Source organism: Thermobia domestica, chromosome 13 (assembly GCF_964235325.1).
Source record: "Thermobia domestica chromosome 13, izTheDome1.hap1.1, whole genome shotgun sequence".
Classification (NCBI taxonomy): Eukaryota; Metazoa; Arthropoda; class Insecta; order Zygentoma; family Lepismatidae; genus Thermobia; species Thermobia domestica.
The window spans coordinates 122,441,941-122,449,394 of NC_137466.1; the positions used below are offsets into that span (position 1 = coordinate 122,441,941).

Below are 7,454 nucleotides of genomic sequence, written 5' to 3' on the forward strand. Positions count from 1 at the left end.
CTGCCAGAAAATTTTTGGATGAGTTCGAGAGGTATTCCGAAATTTTTAATTTATCCAATGAAGATAAGCTTGTTTTAGTACCTCAGTGTTTAATGCGTGCCGCTAGTGGTTAATTTCGTAGTATCTCCAAAGACATCTTGACATACGAGGGTTTTGTAAAACACTTCAAGGCTCAATACATGTCACCGGTGCTGGAGCGTGAGCAAAAGCGTTAATTGCTTTTCACCAGGTATGACAGGTCGAAGTATCCGTCAGCAATGGAGTTTGGGTGGCATTTGGTAGAGAGATATAACAGCGTGGCAGAAGAATACAACGAGAAAGAACTGGTTGATCTGCTTTTAACGTGTCTACCAAGAGATGAATCCCGTTTGCTGAGAGTTGTTCCAGTTACTTCTGTAGAGGATTTACTATTGAGACTTGCAAGTATTAGTTCTGGTGAAAACAATCCTGCTAGAAAGCAATCTAATAACAACGCGAAACCTTATGTACGACTTGCGCGGGTGAATCAGCAGACCGATTAAAATGAAAACGCAATCCAACCATATAATACTTCTAGTTGGAATATACGAAATAATCCCCAGTCTTATGGTAGAAATAATGATAGAGTCCCGGGTGGATCAGGGATATGGTATGGAAGGAGAAACCTTTTATACGAAATCGTCGAAAGAAAAGAACTGCTGGGACACAAACAGACAATGCTAACTTAGTAGTTACTCGAGAAGTTAACTTGGCTGTTTCACCAAATGAAACTATAATGGGAAACGAGTCTCGCAACTCAATCTAGAAGCGGGAGAGGGTTGCGATGATACAGGACTTTGACTTTCTTTGGAAACAGAATCTAAATCATTAAATTTGTATTCCAGGAAGAAAATGAGATTATTTCAGCAGACAAGATTTTTGAACATCGAAAGCAAGACACTTATTGTAAGAAACTAATTGATTTACTAGAAAACAACCGAAATATTAACAATATTACTGCAGTTGAAGACTTGGTTTTTGTAAAAGACGGCAAAACGTCTCGTTGGTTATTGGTGATACCGAAAACCTTGGCTAAAGAGGTTGTAACTAAAATTCATGAACGAAGTCATTTTGGTGTAAAAAAAGCTTGCTTTTACTAGGTCAATTTTCTTGTGGCGAGGACAGAAAAGAGATAGTACATCTTGTATAAATGACTGTTTAAAGTGTGCTCATACCAAATTTAGAAACCGAAAGATAATGAGCGAAAATAACCATATCGATGCAGAAAAACCCCATGAAAAACTTTGTATACATTTAGTGGGTAAATTTCCTGGTAGTTATGGTTATTATTACATACTTTCAATCATTGGCGTATATACTCGGTTTATCAGTTTCTATCCGTTAAGAAAAGCTAATACTAGAGAAATAATTCAAGTTTTAGATAGAGTTTCCTTTCATAATTTTCCGTATCCACGCGATATCATTACAGACAAAGGGAGTCAATTTACTTCGAAAACATGGAGAGAATTCTGCAAATTACATAACATTCAGCCTCATACAACTTCTGGCTATTCTCCACATGCGAATGGATTAGTAGAGCGCAGACATTGTGAATTCAATCGTCTTTTACGAGTGAAATGCGAGAATGATCACACTAAATGGAGTAAATCGATTAAAGAGGTTCAGGATCTTTTGAATAATTCTCTGTGTTCAGCGATTAATAGGAGTCCATCCGAGTTACTTCTATCATATTCGGCAACCGATTCCTTTAAAAGAAATTTTTCTTGGCCTTGGGAGTTGTCAAAAATGGAGCCCCAAGATAAACAGTTTTTAATTTAGATTAATTCTAGAAAAGAACATCCACCTCTGGATCCGCGATCTGGTGATGATAAAAACACATACTCCATCAGTTGCTAATATACATCGCACGCATAAATATGCCGATACATATGTTGGACCTTATCTTATAGTCAGGATATTGAAAAATTGTGCAGTTTTAAGAACTCTAACAGGACAAAACCTCGGAACCCACAATTTTAGGAATTTAAAGTTGTATCATTGTTCAGATGCTAAAGGGCAAGCATTAATGCAAAAGTATGATATTGCGAGATCCTGTGATAGTAATTCTGATAAGCTGGACGATACTGAAACTAACTTAAAATATACAGTTTCTTTCGTTAGAGAAGAGTTGGATCAAGAATCTCTTATTGCTAAAGATGAATATTGTTATCCTTCCCCTTCTATTTCCTGCAGTTTAGGAACACTAAACCTTACTGCTATTATTGATTCTGGAGCGGAGTTAAATTTAATCAGTTACCGAATTTGGAAACAGATTCAACAAAAATTCGCATCTGCGAAACTAAAGCCATATGGACAAAGTACACTGAAAGGATTTGCCGAAAAAAAACTTTCCAGTTAAAAACAGACATTTATTAACTTTTAATATTAATAACCATTTATTTGAAGTCCCTGTCTTTGTAGTAAAATCGATCCGTCCAGACTTATTATTTGGGAGTCCATTTCTACAGAAATTTCATGCCGTGTTAAATATAGAGAAGCAACATTTAAGTCTGGCTGATAGCAAAGAAAATTCGATTATTCTGACTTTAAACAAACCAGTTTGTGCCTGCCTCTCTGTGATAACTGACGCTGATACAATGGATAAGTGAGAAAGAATTGAAATCTTTGACAATTTAGATAAAGAAGTTCCACCAGAACCTATTATCTCTGAAGATGAATTACGAACTTTTATTTATGACAGAACTGATATAGATGAGGAAACTAAACAGAGATTATTCACATTACTTGTGAGATATCGTCACATTTTTCCTGATTATCCACGTCCTATATAAACAAATCTATATAAGATTGAACTAACCGACAATGAACCTGTCGTAGGAAGAATTTACAATATTCCTCATTCTATGAGAGCAGAATTTGAGAAAGAATTAGGGATGGCCAGATCCGGATATTTTTGGATCCGGATATCCGGACACTTGATCCGGATCCGAGATTTCGGATCTTGGATCCGGATCCGAAAAACGGATCTTGGATCCGGATCCGGAACTGTGTCAGAAAATTCGGGTGTTCAAAATAAGCAAAATTTTCGAAATTATTGACAAAGTGATTTTCATTTCTATGCTTAAAATAAGATTTTAAGACACTTTTGGTATCTGATCGTGTGATAGCCTTGAGTTCTCTTCATTCTGTTGATATTTGGTTTTCGTGCCTTAATATGTCACAATTACTCCAAATTTGATTGAGTAGATCTGTCGACTTTGGTGAGAGCAATCTCATTGTCAGATTCGATTCTAGTGGAAAAATTTGTCCTTTGTTTTCTGTAACACTAGTCAAATGCTGGGATGAAACAGTCTCAAGCCCAATCTTCTTCATTTGGCTCAGGCTGCTTACTTTCCTAATTCTTTCTGAGTTATTGTGGTCACTGAATGAGGCCATTTCCTAGTCGTGATGGGCTAGGCTTTTGCTAATAGAACAGCCCATAAAATATAGATCAAATAAAATTAAGGAGCAACTTCCTTTTCTTGCTCTTGATAAACTTTTTTCTTTCTTTAAAAATACTTTTCTCTATGACAGTAGCACTCCAGATAGAATTAAGAATTGTAGTAGAAATAAAGTTCTAAATAGCAATTAAGGTATCAAAATCAATGTATTAATGTATACAAAATGCCATATGGAGCCTCGAGCATTAACACGTATCTTTGTAATTAGTAATATAAATGGCAATTAAGGTATCAAAATCAATGAATTAATGTATACAAAATGCCATATGGAGACTCGAGCAGTAACATGTATCTTTGTAATTAGTAATAAACTACTTTTAACTCTGCATAGGTTGTATAAGGAACTATATCATTCATGTAAACACATAGGCGGATGCAGGGGAGGGTGAAAAGTCGTTTGCCTCTACCCAGCGCCACAACTAACAGTGTACTTTAGTAGTAATTTGTGGCAATTTCAGATCATCTAAGTAATTTTTCACTGCTAGCATCCCCAACCGCCCCCTAAGAATCCATCCGCCCCCTCCAGGAGTCCGTTCTGGATTCGCCCCTGCGTAAACATAATATGAAACTCATTCAAAAGTACATTTTGGTGGCTTTATAAAAAATTTTTTTAAAGGATTGTCATTTCTCGTGGCTACTTATTCAATTTTGTCCACAGGTATACATGCAATTTCTAGTCATTACGCAAATACATTTATATACTTAATAGACCTCGGCTAGTTGGGGGCTTCGCAACTAGACTCCCGTTACTAGGGCCTCGCACCACAAAAGCCTCTAATCATAATCAATTTAAAAAGAAATGTCTGGGGATTTGCCCTTAGACCCTCTGATATCTCATTTGATCGGCCTCGTAAACCTACAACCATACCGAATCTCAGTTCAAATATCAAGTTGTATGTAATAACATTCCGGTATCCCGAGATATACCGAATTTCAGTGCGAGTACATGGAAGCTTTCCCCCCAGCCCACACATTTGCTCGGTCTACGGCCTCGCACATCATATGTCTGCAAACATAAAGAATTTTTAAGGGGGCGCGGTGGCTCAGTGGTAGAGCGTTCACCTCTGGTGCTTGGGGTCGCTGGTTCGATCCCAGCTCGCGCCGTGTGTACTTTGTGTTGGACAAACACCGTGCTTGTGGGTTTTCTCTGGGTTTTCCCGTTTCCTCCCACTTACTTCATTCCACCATTTCATTTATTTCTTATAATCACCGTCTCCTTTAGCCTAACCTTGATAATCGTGGGACGTAAAACTCAAGGATTTCATTTCATAACGAATTTTTGTTCAAATAACAAGTTTCATTTCTCTAACATTCCAGGATTCCGAGATATAAAAGTCTTTTCTCCCCGCCAATTTTCTTCCCTTCTAAGGCATACATAAAAAAACGCTGAAGTACATACCTAATTATTTCAAATGAAAAGACCAAATACCAAATTCTATGCTCCTAACCTTCAGAGGTTCCCAGATATCGACATGTTATTATAATAATTACAATCTCCACCCTCTTTCCTTTCCATCTCTTTTCTTTTCCTTTTTACTATAACGTCAAAAAACACTGAAACACATGTCAAATTATTTTCAATGAGAAATGCAAATACCAAATTTCTAGCCTCTAACCTCAAAGGATTGAACATATTAATAAAATAATTGTAATCCCCACTTAATTTTCTTCTTGCCCTTTTTCTTCCCTTCTGGGCCACATATAAAAAAAAACGTTGAAATACGTATCTAATGATTTTAAGTGAGAAGTCCAAATGCCAAATTCCATGTTTCTAACCCTTTAAGTTTCCGAGATATAGGCATATTATTATACTAATTGCAATAATTGCAATTACGACCCCTTCTATCACTTTCTACATCTTCCCTGCCCCTTCTGATTTAAATATCAAAAAACACTTAAACAAGTATCAAATTATTTTCAATGAGAAACCCAAATACCAAATTTGAAGTATCTAACGTCAAGAATTATCAATATTTTCACCCCATTTTCCACCTTCCTTGTCGAATTTCCCAAAGTCCTTCCTTAGTGGTATCCTACGTCACAAAGCCTATAAACTGTCCAAATTTCAAATTTGTAGCTTAAGCGATTTGACCTGTACGATGATCTGTCACTCACTCACTCAGGACTTTGACCTTTTTTTATAGAGAGATATAAGATTTTATGGGAAAGCCATGGATTTTGTTCTAAGGCCGCCAGTGTCTTAGAAATGTAATAGCTTTGCTATTAACTTTAAGCAATCAACTGACTGATCTGCGTCTATATGTAATATGTAAAATACCGCTTATAATATTTATTTTGCTCCTAATAAAAAAATAGAAATGATGAAAATTCAAAGACATCCATGATCTTAGCGTAATACTGCAGGAGTTCAGATCATTGGATTAATCATAAAAGCCGACTGTATCAGATAGATTACATTAATTTCCAATGTGGCACAAAGTTGTGTTTATGTTATAACATGTGTTTATGTTATAAAATTGTCTCTCTGACATATAAATAAACTTTGAAATTTTTTATATAATTAAGTTTAAAGAAGAAAATATGTGTAATATATAGTGTATTGTCTTAAAACACAACTACTAAATAATTTAGAAAATAATTTTGTTTAATTTTAAACGACAAATGATAATCTAAAGATATAAATTACAATTATTTATTCTATTGATTTCTACATTTGTGTAAGGGATTTATTGCCAGAAAGTTTAAAAAATGATGTATCTGTAAACCAATGTTCTCCGGAATCTACAGGTAACATTAGATGTTCGAAAATATATTGGATGTAAGATCCATTTACGTCTGAATACCTTTTCATTGGTATTTAGATTAGCGTAATTAGATTATCAAATTCGGTAGCTACATCCAATTTAGACACTGTCTTCTGAGGGCACACCGTCTTGTTTCCGAACCTGTAACTTAGAAGGAGTATCACAGGGTACGTCATGATTTACAATTGCTAGCTCCTTTACAACAAACTAATCATCATTATCGTGGAAAGCGGAGAGGTGTACAACAACGCTCATCATACTAAACTGAATAAATTAGGTGTTATCGATATAAATATTTCTATCTTTGTCTACTTTTGCTAAGTAACCAAATTGTGTATACACAACGCATTTAACAGGGTCAGTTAAAGTTTCTGAAAATGATACTTTTAAATTTACAGGGGAATCAGTCATCTCAAGTATTATCGTCTAAATTTCCTGTTGGAGACAGAATAAAAGCACACATAGGATATCAGTTCGGATATTCATCAAGAGTAACAGTATGTGAATATTTTTGGTAATATATACCAGTACCTGAAATCAAGGTATAGTAACTTAGAAGGTATAAATCATTATTAAAATGACGGATGGGTTGGGAAGATATTATTTTGAGCCGACTTGTTATTGTAGTTTGTTAGCGTTAAAGTTTGGTAATTCATAGAGTCTAAGATGTGATTCAAATTGAAGGCTGTCGGAGAGTTAACATAATGCGGTGTAAGAAACACAAGAGATTTTACCTACCCAAGTTGTATATCATATACACTGAGTCTTCAAACTACCGGTCCTATATTTTTTATTGTTTTACAATATTAATGCATACATTAATTGTATTGGCAATACCATCATCTAAATTACATGAAAATTTTCCACGTGTTAATATTAAATTAACATTTCTAATTTTATACTACATTTTTAATATCACTTGTATTTTAATTAATAAATCCAAAAATATGTTGTAATCCTGGTGTAATGACAATCATACATTGATCTTCTCATTTTAAAGAATGTTGAATAACAATTTGATATTTATTGTGTAAATTATGTAACACGAACATTTTCAGGAGTCAACTGTAGAAAAAATTCAATAGATGAATAATATTCGGGTATCTGAACATGATGACGTTCATATTTATCAACGAGAACAGTAGTAATTATAAATACTTCATTTTGACCAACATTGTAAAAACTCCACGGAATATTAATTTGCGTTAAT

The 7,454-nt window shown here is 34.8% G+C and overlaps 1 non-coding gene across 1 annotated transcript; it reads left to right on the forward strand.

Annotated features, from left to right (window-relative positions):
• Positions 1-4,511: 4,511 nt before the first annotated feature.
• TRNAQ-CUG (transfer RNA glutamine (anticodon CUG)) lies at positions 4,512-4,583 on the forward strand. Its single transcript has one exon. It is a non-coding gene; the product is annotated as a tRNA-Gln (tRNA).
• The last annotated feature ends 2,871 nt before the right edge of the window (positions 4,584-7,454 follow it).